Source organism: Dermacentor variabilis, unplaced genomic scaffold, assembly GCF_050947875.1.
Source record: "Dermacentor variabilis isolate Ectoservices unplaced genomic scaffold, ASM5094787v1 scaffold_13, whole genome shotgun sequence".
Classification (NCBI taxonomy): Eukaryota; Metazoa; Arthropoda; class Arachnida; order Ixodida; family Ixodidae; genus Dermacentor; species Dermacentor variabilis.
In genome coordinates this window covers 4849901-4863479 of record NW_027460291.1, presented here as the reverse complement: position 1 = coordinate 4863479, position 13579 = coordinate 4849901, and the positions used below count along the sequence as shown (strand labels likewise).

General features: G+C 45.0%; 1 protein-coding gene and 1 long non-coding RNA gene across 3 annotated transcripts in view; one reads left to right on the top strand and one right to left on the bottom strand.

The window, feature by feature from the left end:
• LOC142566670 (cytochrome P450 3A43-like) overlaps positions 1-13579 on the top strand; it is a 169162-nt gene that overhangs the window by 93774 nt on the left and 61809 nt on the right. The window lies entirely within an intron of this gene.
• LOC142566671 (uncharacterized) lies at positions 949-5690 on the bottom strand. The gene is made up of 4 exons (XR_012825089.1): positions 5404-5690; positions 4619-4727; positions 3377-3503; positions 949-1039 (listed from the first exon to the last, which is right to left on the bottom strand). It is a non-coding gene; the product is annotated as an uncharacterized LOC142566671 (long non-coding RNA).

The following is a 13579-nucleotide window of genomic DNA, read 5'->3' as shown; positions in this document are numbered from 1 at the left end:
GTGCCAGCTCGGAGACAAAGAGGACACTTTTTAGGGCACACAATTAACACAAACCATCTTTATTTTGCATCCCGAAGCATGATGGCCAGGTGCTTGTTCAGGTCCTTCAGCCTCCTTGCCTCTGTATCCACAGTGCTCGGCACAAAGTGCACGTATGCCTCTGCAAAAAATGTAAACAAAGCAGCCGGCACTGTTAGATTCTAACAAGCCATTGGAACTGACATGCACAATAGGTGGCTCCACTGCATAAATGAATGGGCTGGTTCTTGCATGATATTGTGTGTAAAGCGTGAAAATCTCACAGAGAAACAGGAAAAAGAGAACACTGAGGCTTATGAGTGTTCTACCTATGTAAACTGATATTTCAACATTAACCACAGCAGTTGAAAGCAAGTGCTCGTCCACGCATTGTCTTGTTCCTGTCTCTGTTAAATGTTTGTGTTTTACAAACAATATAAATGGCTGCAGAATTGCAATACAAGACCACAGAAATAGTCTAATACTTTTCCACAAGTATTTTACATTAAATGAACAAGTATAACAAGCTCATGCAAGTGAATACACAGATAGCACAGCTCTTTACTACCGCACTGCGGAATATGCAGACGGAAAACACTGCATAGATGCCACTGCAGAATTGTTTATAGGAAAGATTAATGCACCTTTATTACTACTATAGAAACTAAATGATAGTTTTTGTGAAAGAGTTCTAGTTTAAGGCCTAAACAAGCTCCATGGCAGTTTGCATTTAAGGAGTGTAAGCATCCTCTGAAAACATGTACATGAGGAACACTGCAGAAAGAGCACTTTAAAAAAAGAACACGAGTGTATTTATCACCAAGGCCAACCCTTGTGTCTTCTTAAATATTTATCAAAAGTCAAACTCAAAACTCATACTGAGGTGCAAGGTGTCCATATCATATTACCTTGTGAAAGCACCGTGGTGCCTGGATGATGTGGGACCAACTCGGACGTGGAGATCAGCACTGATCAGCAACACTGCAGTCTGCTTACAGCTTTTCTGCAGGCCCAGCCACACCTGCATTAAAACAAGTGAGCTTGGTGTCACAAGAGTACTGTATTTACCCGTATAATGATCGCACTTTTTTGTAAAAAAAATTGTCGAAAATTCAGATGTTATTCAGATCATTACGCCAGTTAAATTTCCTGCAAAAAGAATTTTTTTTATCCCGCGTTTGCTGCGGGATGGCAACAGGTCAACAAATAGCTGGCTGCCACTGAGTGTAGTGCGGGACACCAAAACAAAAATGGCGGCCGGCGCAGCAAGCTGAACACACCAAATGCGCCGAACGCGATTTTTTTTTCTCGTGAGTACATGACATGCATTGAAACAGTTTCTTCCGTATCCGGAATGAATAATATTAATATCAGTAAGTTTGTGGCAATAACGTAGCCATGTCCACTATGAGGGGGCAGAAACAGATGGGCGCGCTTAGCTGCCAATGACGTAGAAAGACACGGCGGGCATGCTGCGGAAACTGCGGCATCTGTCTTCACTACTATCCTAATACAGCACGTTTCCGCTAAGGGTGGGCGAATATCTTAGCTGTGTTACAAGTGTTACAAGATTTGTTGCGTGCCCACGAGTGCAGATGAGAAGAATCGAAAGGTGCCTTTTTTGTTGTTCTTGACCACAACCATTACAAAGCCTATACATAATGAAGGGAATTTTGGTTGTAGCTTTTTTGTCATGGAAGTGCGGAAAGTGATGAAAGGAATGAAATCGGGCATCTGCTTAAGAATGTTTGGTGCGTGCAGACTGCTTGGTTTGTCTCGAAGAGTTGTTCGCGTAGCATCCGACAGATGGTAAGCGCGATCATTAATAGCTAGACTTGGCACATGACAGATCGCTGCGGCAAGTTCGGAGTGTCATCAACACAGGAAATAAAAAAATCGAATTTGGACGACAAAATTCAGGGCTGCGATCATTACGTCAATGCGATCATTATGTGATTAAATACGGTAAATATAAAAAGTGACACTGTGAACAAAGCAATACTTATTAGTTATAAATAAGAATGAAATGCTGATAATCACCCATAGAAAGCTAAGTAACAAAGCCTGCAAGTTAAGAAAAATGCAATGTATGGGCCATCTGTACAAGAACATTAATTGAAGGTCCCTTCATTTTTTAGTCCCTTCTCCTCCTCATGCATAGATGGCAGTTGGGTTAAGTAAACTGGGCCAGATTACCACATAGTGTAAGCAAAGGTGGTCACTTTGTGGTCCAATTATGATAGCATAGCACGACACGCATCCCTAGTCGTTTTAATGTGTTCTGTAATGCTAGCCATCTTGTAGGCCCTACAGTGTCAAAGCATCCATAACCCTAACAGCGTTACCCAGTAGGGATAACCAATAAGTGTCCACAGCAGCACAACTCGGCATATCTATCAGGAGGCTTTTGTTACACTTTTACAACTCTCCTCCTATGGCTTCATCCCAATTTTTGTCAATACAAGCTTGAAGCATCTGCACAAGCTGAATGCACCAGGGCACCATAAGAAATACCACATCTTTCTACCCAGTTCCGTGTTTAATATAAGACTGGCAAGTTCACTATCATGTGTAGAACAAACCAAATTGTTCTGGAATCAAGTAATCTTCCACTACCTGTGAAAAAAAGCATGCAAGAAAGAGTACGTAGAGCACAGGGGTGTTGATTGATATTAAATACCACTGTCGTGCAGTAGACACTACGTCGGCAAAACAGGCCAATGTATAAATGACTGGATTTGCAACCATGTTAACTGAATGCTCAGGTCATTTCGTGGTCACTTGGTAGTGCAAAGCTCCCTTGCATTATTTTGTTTGAAAACTGTGCAACTATGGCAATGTATAAGGACCATAGTGCTGGCGAAATTCGTTAAGATTTCCTTATATGTGTGACAGGGAATCTGCAAGTTGGCTCCACCTCCAGTGGACTATCAGACAGCAAGACTGCTTATTTATCATTGTAAAACAAGCGTCATAGTAGCCATGCCATGTGTCCTTTTCGCAGTTGTGTGAGCAACATGCATTTTCGATTTATCTGTTCTTGCCCTTTCACCTCTCGCTTTATAGTGCTGTGCAAGCAGTAAAACTGGATGGTTGTTAGACTTATGTCCTCACCTTTCTTATGAATTGTGCATTAAATAAGGCTTTTTTTGTGTGAAAGAGTACTACTTTAAGGCATAAACAAGTTCCATGGCGGTTTGCATTCAAGCATCTTCTGAAAACATGTACATGAGGAACACTGCAAGAAGAACGCTTTAAAAAAAAGAACACGAGTGTATTTATCACCAAGGCCAACCCTTGCGTCTTAGCATATTTCTCAAAACTGATACTGAGGTGCAAGTTGTCTATATCATATTACCTTGTCAAAGAAGCAAAGCACAGTGGTGCCTGGACGTTGTGAGGCCAACTCAGACGTAGAGATCAGCACCAGCACTGATCAGCAACACAGTAGTCTGCTTACACTCTTTCTGCAGGCCCAGCCACATCTGCATTAAAACAAGTGAGCTTATTCTCACAAGAGTATAATATAAAAAGTGACACTATGAACAAAGTAATTCTTATTAGGTATAAATAGGAATGAAATGCTGATATTCGCCCATAGAAAGCTTTGAGTTAACAAAGCGTGCAAGATAAGAAAAGTGCAATGTATGAGCCACCTGTGCAAAAACATTAATCGAAGGTCCCTTTTTTTCGCTTCTGTCCTCCTCGTGCATAAATAGCAGACAGGTTAAGTAAACTGGACCAGACTGCCACATAGAGTAAGCAAAGGTGGTCACTTCTTCAGGGAGCAGCCTACAGGCTGCTTCTTGAAAGAGTATTAGAAAATGCGAATAATGCATGTATGCATTATTCACAAGAGGCCTTGTTTCTCTGAGAATGCCACAGCCAATCACATATTTCAAATTGACCATATTAAAATGCATGCAAAGTACAGCATGGCTTTGAGGGTACCCCAGACTACTGAAATTCACATCAGCCAAGTTCAGCAGACAACACCATAATTAAGCCTCTAGAAGTTGTGCATTTTACGGCAAGTTAACAGAATAATGAGGAAGAGAAGGTGAGGGAGATGGTGCCACTATAGCATAGTTCAAGCTCTATCCCACATCATGTGCAGAAGGGCAAAGAATGCCCAGCTTTTGGTTATGCTCGCACCTGTGACCACTGCACCATGTTGACTGACATGCGTAACAAGCAGTTTGTGATACCACGTTATTACATCCTGCAACTGACGTGACATCAGAGATCAGCTTCAAGCTTGACGCTATGCTATACTAGGGACAGATAATGAACTGGCTACATTAAAATCTAAAGCAAAAGTGTTGAACATTGTTTGCCAAACCTGCCAGCCTCTGCACTTCATATTTTGCAAAAATTCTAGACAGAAATCCTGTGTTGGAAAGACAGCACGCACTTTCCTAAAGCTTTCTCTCAGCACCCACATTTTTCTATGCATACATTATTAACCATTATTTACCTTGACACGCTGTACACAAACAGCACACTTGGAAAAGCAGAAACTAATCGGGAAAGTTGGCAGGTACCAAATACACGAACAGAACCTAGAACACATAAATGGCTGTGACTGTTTTGTACGTACCTTGTCAAAGCAGGCAGATCAGATGCTTTGTTGTGCTGTTCAGGCTGCATAGTGCCGCAGTCTCCTTTGTGGTGCAGAGATGCCTCCGTCTCTGGAAATTGTGACATCCCTAAACAATAAATGTTCAGCTTATTGTAATCACTGCTGAATCTTCAAACTTGTGATTTAACAACACCGCGTCAAATTGTGGAAAGCTCTCGTACAGCCAGCTACAAGAAGCTGCATCCGCTTAGACAAATTAAATATTTCATTATTACATCACAGGCAGTTATTCGACGTGTCAAAGGCACGAAAACAAACAGAACACTAAACACAAGAAATACAGGTTGCCTTGGCGACAATCTATAAGCATCAAAGTTTGCATACAAGCTAAAATCTTCTCACGAGTCAGATCATTTGGATGCCGTCGCGCGTTGACTTTAGATGTGAAAACATTTGCACAGCACATCAACGTACTTCTAGAATTGTCTATACGATTTCTTGCTGAGAAATTACGTACAGAAGCAGTGACATTCCCTGCTTGAATTTTTGTGCCCGTTCAGACCAAGCGATGCCCCGGCGCTAGCATACTTCATAACAAAAAGAAAATAAACAATAGATGAAGCTCTTAACAACATCAATCTCGGGGTAATTTTCGTGAAACGTTTTGCTAAATGTGCACTGCGATATCGAACGAACATTAGGGAATCACTGTTACTATTTTTGTAGCTGTACTAATCATCTTCTGCTGCGCATGACAAGGTACACTACATGAACGATAAGAATGCGCTAGGCGCCGGACTTACCTTCTGAGGCGAGCGCTCCTTCGTGTCCGTTCACGCCGCATCGACTTCACCAACAGTCCGTCCAGCGTAGTGTTGAATTGCGGTGAACTACAGCACGCGATAGGACAACTATCAACACATTCTTCCGTGCACTGTGAGCCGAGGCGGGAGCGGCGAGAGTACAACAGCTTCTCATGAGCCGGGCACAAAGAAAGCGCGTGTGGACCGCACTACGATAATCAACAACGGCGCACCGCAAGAAACATACATCGAGCTAATAGCATTGCACAGGACCCAGGGCTTAGTGACCGTTAATTCACACAAAAAAGGAGCACATGTTCTCTAGGCACCGCGTAAATATGATCATACGATCAGTACCACATCGACCGCCCGGGCCGCCGCAATAACGGGCCTCTTCGATTTTCGGAGTTCTGGCAGCCCGCTGGCAGCTAGATGGCAGCCAGTTAGTTCCGGTTCTGACAGGAAGTCACATGGGCTGGGACCCCAAGACAACCCGAACCTGCCCGAAGTTTGCAAAATCGAACGCCGGTACAGCTGGCCAAATGTAAACATGCTACCAGCATGGCAGCGCCCGTCGAGGCCGGCGCGCGAGCGGCGTAGTCGGCCCATTTATGCGTTGCCAGCTTGAAAATATATTGTTGCATTCAGGGATACGATCACTTTCGCGCGATTTCGCGCGACTCGGCGCAGGACGCGTACTCGGCCAATCTCGCTTGCGCAGCGCAACAGATTGCCTCCGACGCGGCGGATGAGAAGACGCGAAATCGTGATTGTATACTCGAAAGCGATAGCTGGAGGATCCCTGCTCGCAGCGATCACGTCGACCACCGGCGACATCTGATGAGTTGGCGTTGTGTCATCACAAGACATGAAAAAGCAGGTTATCGGGTACGTCTAGCTCATACGCATAAAATTTCGCGTCGACCTGCTTGGGCTTCGATTTCGTAAAGTTTGTTGTGGCTGATGGTACTTCTCATTTAAGGAGCTGGGGACGCGGCTGGCGCATGAAAATGCACGTCGCCTGTGACGAGCGAAACGTTTCACACGAAAAACAACATTGGTCGCAATCATGAGAGCAATAAGCCAATGTACGTGTGTCTAAATGTACCGAGTGCAATCAGTGTATTCTTAGATCAACGGCCTGCAGTTCGAACACATATCGGTTTCGAGATGCCACAGCATACGACGGAGAGACGGAGCAAACACGGGCTAGCTGCAAGGCCTTCGCTAACTGCAGAGAAAGGAGATATACATACGCGAGATATGTGAAAAGGAACGCCACCAGAGAAATACGAACCCAAAATGTACCGCAATGTGTGAGTGAGCGTCTACAACTTGCGTGGAACACGATGCAGATAACATGCACGCATGAGAGCGCGGCGCGCTGTTCACCGCCGCGAAGAAGCAATCAGCTGGGGACACGCACACAAAAGCTTCAAACGGTTCACCGCGGCTCGTATCACACCGCTTCGCGATGCGGAACGGTGCATTAGTACCTAAAAAACGCTAGAAGTAAGGAAATCCGAAGATGACCGTAGACGGTTGGCTGAGCGAGGTAAATTTAAGTCCTCAAGCACCCGCGTTGCAATCCGTGAAGTCCCCGTAAAGATGGCGGCGAGCGCCCATCGCCTCTTTTAGTCGTCTGCTAGCCAGAGAACTTCCAGAGAGCAGCCACAGAACACCTATACAAACTTAGAGAAGGGAAACTGTACCTTCCACAGTGCTACGGAAATAAGCGTAGCGGTGGCGTCGTGAACTAAAGTATGTGACCACAGGTGGCGCTGTACAACAGGAAACGGATCGGCCTTGGGTTTTAAAGACAGTGAAAGTAGAATAGACTTTGAACAGGTAGAAATAACTAAACGGAGGCTATCTGATTGGTGGACAATATGAACGCAAAAGTAAAGGAGTAAATACATAGGTATGCATGCATATAGAACCATTAAAGGCTAGGTGGCGCGCGCCGCCGCCGCCCGATTCAAAGGGTTGAGCCACAATCATCCATCCATCCGGAAACGGGGTTTTGCACAGTATGGTCGCTTTACCTACTGGATTCTGGCTGCTGCGCATCGATCGTGCTCTCGCCAGTTAGGTTGCTGTGTGGCAAACGTAGCGCCTACATATGTATGTAGGCACTACGTTTGCCACACAGCAACCAAACTGGCGGGAGCACGATCAAGGCGCAGCAGAATATATGTAGCGCAGAGTCATATCGAGTTAAGGCACACTCTGAACTGACTTTTAAGGGCATCCCGAGCGGTTTTTCGTTTATTACGCCGCCGTACCCCGAGTTGTGCCGCCGCGCTCCAGCTGTTGCATTTCGTGTAGGGCTACCGACAGAGTGCGGTTTCCAGGTGGCACGATGGCCTCGACTGGAATAAACGCACACACCAAAGATTGAGTAAGCTTGAAAATATTTTATTTGCATTCTACAAGTACAACAAAAAGCACACGTCTACGGATCCACACAAACGCGGTTACATAGTCAAAAACATAGTGAAGAAATGGCTCATTAATAAGGGTAGCACAAACGCACAAGAAAGAAGACCTAAGCTACAAAACGTACAGTCGGCTGCTAAACATAATAATTTCCCTGTCACCGCGTGTCACTTTTATACAGCATCTTTAGAGCACTACCAGGCCGGGTAATTTGGCGAAAAGAACGCAACAGCTTACGGCCACCAGCTGCCTCTTCCTTACGGGTGTCATAATTATCCTAATCTCCGCATCAACGTCGTGCAAGTCCGCATACAGGTATCTGTATCTGAACCATATGTGCCAACTTAATACATGTCCCAGGTAGCACAAAAGAGATACGTAACGTTTTCGTAGCGTTTATCCAAGACGATAAAAACGGGTTAAAGAAGACACGAATGAGAGAACTTCGGCGGGAAAACGTCGGATATCTCTGCTAATGTCCGGCTTAATTATTTTCTTGAGACGATCTAGAGCAGGTCTGCAAGACGTATTCGAAAAGCTGGTCTAGAAATAGGATTGGGAAAGACACAAGTAATCCCTTTGCCAAAACTATTCGTAACCAATTTCTAAACGTTTTTAGGACGTTATCAAAAAGCTGGTCTAGAAGCGGTCTTGAAAGGTTTACGATCATCTGAAGCTAATTTTCGCGGGTGACGGACGCGATCAGACATCGTTGTTCAAAACACGCGTTTAGTTTCGCCTCACGCGACTGGCCTATGCCGCGCAGACGTCGTCAGCCGCACCCGTTGGCACGGCCTAGGCCAATCGCGTGAGGTGAAACTGATCGGGCGTTTCGAACAACGATCTCCAATCGCGCCCCAGATGAGTAGAAGCGTCGGTGTCGACTGTAAGAGTCATGGCGCAGTGCCAAGCACTGTTCCCCGCATGGCCGTCGCATCCTCTACCAAGTCGCACGAAAATGAGCCTGTTAGGAATAATAAATCCTTAATACCGCCTTTTGTAAGCTACGATGCTTACAACCACAATGGGAATGACATCCTGCAAAGAACAAATGGCCACGTCTTGGCAGGTGGCTAGACCAAGCCCTTCATGCCAAGAGTGCATGAAATGAGAACATTGTGACAAAGCAAGAACACTTTATTAAAATGTAATGCTTATGCAAGGTTCGAACAAACTGTGTGAGAAATGCAAATAGAAATAAAAGCACATCAACAATGACAAAAGTCGCAGAAAGGATTCGTAATGAACTCGAAAGTGAACATTCACTAGCACATAAACAAAATTCCAAGTACACATACAAAAATGAACAGAAAAACCTGGAGTGTACTAAAGTGTCTAATTTATCATAGTAAAGTACGCGTGCTATTAGATGGACTAGAGTTATGCAGAAGTGACATCGGAGCGAATGGAAGAAGTAGACTGAAAAATGCAAGAGCATGAATTGGATGGTAACTGCCTCCAAGCAATGTTACCAATCATCTAGAAGCTTGAAAAGATCACAAAAAGAAATACCACCGCATACCATCATAAAGCAGTCCTGTGACAGAAATAAAAAAAAAATGGGAACAATGCAAAATTGGAAATATTGCCTTTAGGATATATCAAAGAAGGTAATGGCGAGAAAAAATAACCATACAACAAAAAAGCAATAAAGTGAAATTAGTACAGAATACTTAAACGGGGGATTCAGTGTAACAAGTGAACACTACTGTAGTACAGCGAACGATGAGACAGTAATGCTGCATCTTGCCACTCCAGAACGTAGAAATGAATATGCAAGCCTCATATTAGAAACTTACATAAACATGGAAATAAACTGGAATGCACTGGAAGCTGCGTTTGTGTAACAAAGGAAGCAATGGTTATAATAAATAGTAAGTGTTTTATCTAAAAAGCCCTTTACAAGAGGCAAAGTTGTACCTCTCTGGCAAAAATAAAGTTGCAATGAATAATTTGCAAACCAGCAAATACATTAATTAGCACACTGACATGTCACACTTTGCGCACATCTCCAGTCTCCTAAAGTAAAAAAAAGCACTCAGAATGAGAAAAACGTTTAACACATGTAGCCCAGAGCAAATTCTTTGCCAGTTCACTCACACTTTCACATCCAAAAACATTTGCCACAAAGTCCAGGCACAGTTCCACCGATGTTTACCAATTCACCCCCACTTTCACGTCCAAAAATATTTGGCACACAGTCCAGGCAGAGCTTCATAGATAAACAGCTTGAGAGCACCCTACTGATTATTGTGCAGTCCCGCTGCTGGAAATAGAACTGCCGCACATGCTGGTAGTGGTTTCAATCTAGACACACTTGCTGCCCTGGACAGGTATGTTCAGATATCTGCACTGGTGCTCTATTTTGTCGAAGTAGACACATTGATGCACTACGCTGGTAATTGAAATGTTTTGAATGCACAAGTATTGGCTTCACCAGAAAGACTTGCCCACATACCACCACTGGCATATATATGCACTTGCTCTTCACTCAGTAGCATTGAACTTAAAGTGTTCCCTATGTGGGAGCCATGTGTAAAACCGGTGTCACACGACCACTCTCGATCGCGATCAAGCCCGATCCGGATCGAAATTATCGATGCGACTGGCTCACTCTCGTACCTTGCGCAGAGGAGCCATCACGACCGAGAAATTCGATTTGTAACGGACTGGATAGCGGCTAAAAGAGCCCCCTGTGAAACCGGTACCAAATAATGCACAGACGTACGCTAGGAAAATGTGTTGCACAAGGACAAAGAACTGCGACATGCCCTGTTGTGCGAAGCGCGCCAACAGAACACATGTATATATATATATTAAAAAAAAAACTGCGAGAGCGCTTCGCGAACTCCATGCGCACACATGGCACCCGCACGAACTCGGCAGGCCGCCGTAAAGCGCGAAGGGCGCACAGCGTACATTCCGACACATGTCCCAAACTGCAAACAATCGTAGTACCTAAAGCATACAAGTTATTTTATACCAAGGGCATACTCGACTCACGTATGCAGTATGCACAAGCGAGTTATGCAGCGTACATGCTATATCCATTCGCCAAATAGTAAAATTGATAACAAGCACAAAGCTACAAGGGACTCAATACATTACTACCATTTGAGGCGTCAAATAAAATCGAATTTGGCCGTTTCATATATTGGACACAATATATGGACACATGTGGTACATGGTAATACCATGAAATACCCATCACGTGGCTAAAGGGGGCGAAAACACAATCGAGAACCTGAAGCGCAAACGATAAAAGCACGGTATGGTGCACGCAAAATTCTGTCAGTGCGCTGTAGCGCGAGGGAAGAAAATAGGGTGAGCACTTGACCTCACCTTTTGGGATACCGCACTAGTAGTGAATCATTAAAAAAAAGCCTGTTTGAACAAGTTCCCTTGTCTGCAACACTCTTGCTAAACGGGAGACTAAAATACCACGATGATGGCTCTATTGCGGAGATCGGCAAGGTGCGCACAGACAGAAATTTTGCCGCCTTTCTTCGCATTCTGCAAAATGCTTTCTTGTTAGGATCACGCATAGCGGCCGACCCCGACGCTAGGGACACACAGGCACGATTTCGTCCCTCTAACTTTCGTCCTTATACTGCCCTTAACGCCTTAATTACAGCGTCAGTGAAAAGGCGCCTCACATAACATGACAATGAACTTGAAGAGGTGATTAGTGCCCTCCACTCCGCGCCCTCCAATTGAAAACACTACTGATTTCCAAATTAAACTACACAAACAGATCGCACAACCCAAACTAATCACAGAACGTCGTTTTCTTGACAGCAAAGCACTGCAACACTTACACGACAAAGGGCAGCGGCAGCACATTCAGAACAGTCGCAAACAGACCATAGTGCCATGCGAGTGCGATAACGTAACTATGCCCGGCTTCACGAATAACGTGGCCGCCTTGATCACATAACAATTGAAAACACTACTGATTTCCAAATTAAAACCACACAAACATATCGCACAACCCAAACTGATCACAGAATATCGTTTTCTTGACAGCAAAACACTGCAACACTTACATAGCAAAGGGCAGCGGCAGCACGTTCAGAACAGCCGCAAACACACCACAGCGCAATGCGGGTGCGGTGACGTGACGACGCCATGACGACGCGACTATGCCCCGGCTCGCCCGGCTGCCCGGCATCACGAATCACGTGGCCACCTTGGTCACATGATTTGACGACGGTATCGCCACCTTGCGCAAGGTTGGATCGCGTTGTTGGGTTGTTGAATATTGTAGAAGCCGCTAAAGAGGCTGACGCGCCGTGGCGTGGCGGTGGCGTTTTGAGTCGTTTGCAAAACGTATTCACCCCTCGTTTTTAAGCTGTCTGGCTTCCAACGTTATCAAAACGTATTCACCCCTCGTTTTTAAGCTATCTTGTTTGTAACGTCTTTGATGCGTCGATTTTGGTCAAAAATCCGTTTCAGACGTTGAATCCCTTAATACGACGTTTTCAAGACTTTGTGTGCTACCTGGGGTGTAGTGAAATTATGATAACCACTGCGTCTTATCAAACGTATTGGTTTTGCAAATGCGCTTTACAGCTGACGGAACGACATACTGTAAGTGAAGCACAAGAGAACAAGGACAAAAGGAGGATGAAACACTTGAAGAAGAAGTGAAGAATTAGTAGGCGTACAGCAAACAAGCGATGACGGAGAACACACAATGATGCATCGGGTGTTCTGTGACATCGGTTTGCGTACATACGGTGTTATGGAGATCAACGGCATAAAAACGTACCTTCAAGCGTATTCCGTCAACCTCCGCCGCATTCATTATGATAATCAACGCCTAAACAAAATGAGGCACTATTTTTTGCCAAGAGTAGACCTCTTTACAGCAAGTCTGTGTAATGACTCGCAGACGAAACCAGCATGCTTTCGAAAATGTTTTACCGCCGTAGTATTCGAACGCCAACGGCCAGGAAACACATCGATACCAATAGGCTGTCGGCTGTCGGTGGTTAATCAAGTACAAAAACCTTGACGCTATGACTAAAAAGCAGCTTCAACAATCAAATTAAAAAAAAAATCAACGGCCTATTTACCTGAGGTAAAAAAACATCCTTAGACACCTGAATTGTTCATGTCAATGGTTTGTGTAAATTAAAAAATTCAGCATGTTCAGCGCCCCTAGCAGAGAAAGCACAAATTAAGGTATTCGACCAAATTACAGTAGCTACACTTGCGCGCTTACGCTGAAACGCGCCTCGATTGATTTTTCGCCCTCTGTGGCCATTTGTTGAACTTGAGACTGTGCGGGGCCTGGAGCAGCCAGACCAAAATCGTTCTGGCAGGTTCTGGCAGCCCGCGGGTAGCCAGAACCGTCCAGCGCGAGCAAAACGAACGCCCGGCGGAAGTGCGTAGCGCGGTGGGCGGAGCAACCCGAGAAAAACGAAGACGCTCTGGCTGGCTCTGGCAGCCCGCGGGTAGCCAGAAGTGGAAAATCGAAGAAGCCCAACGTTTATAGATCCTCTTTAAGTGCCCCAACTCCTAGCCTGTGCGCACCATTTAGCCCGCTGCCGTTCCCGCCACCGCAGCGTTGCCATCGACCTCCGCGCCAAGCGTCCGAGCGTCGTCTGCTATAGCCTGGCACGGTTATAGGTGTTTGTCGCGGCACTCGGCATTTACATGGTGCTCGCTGAATAAAGCAGCCGTTATTTCTTTCTGTTGTTGTTTAAGCTGAAGTATAATATTTTACAGACAC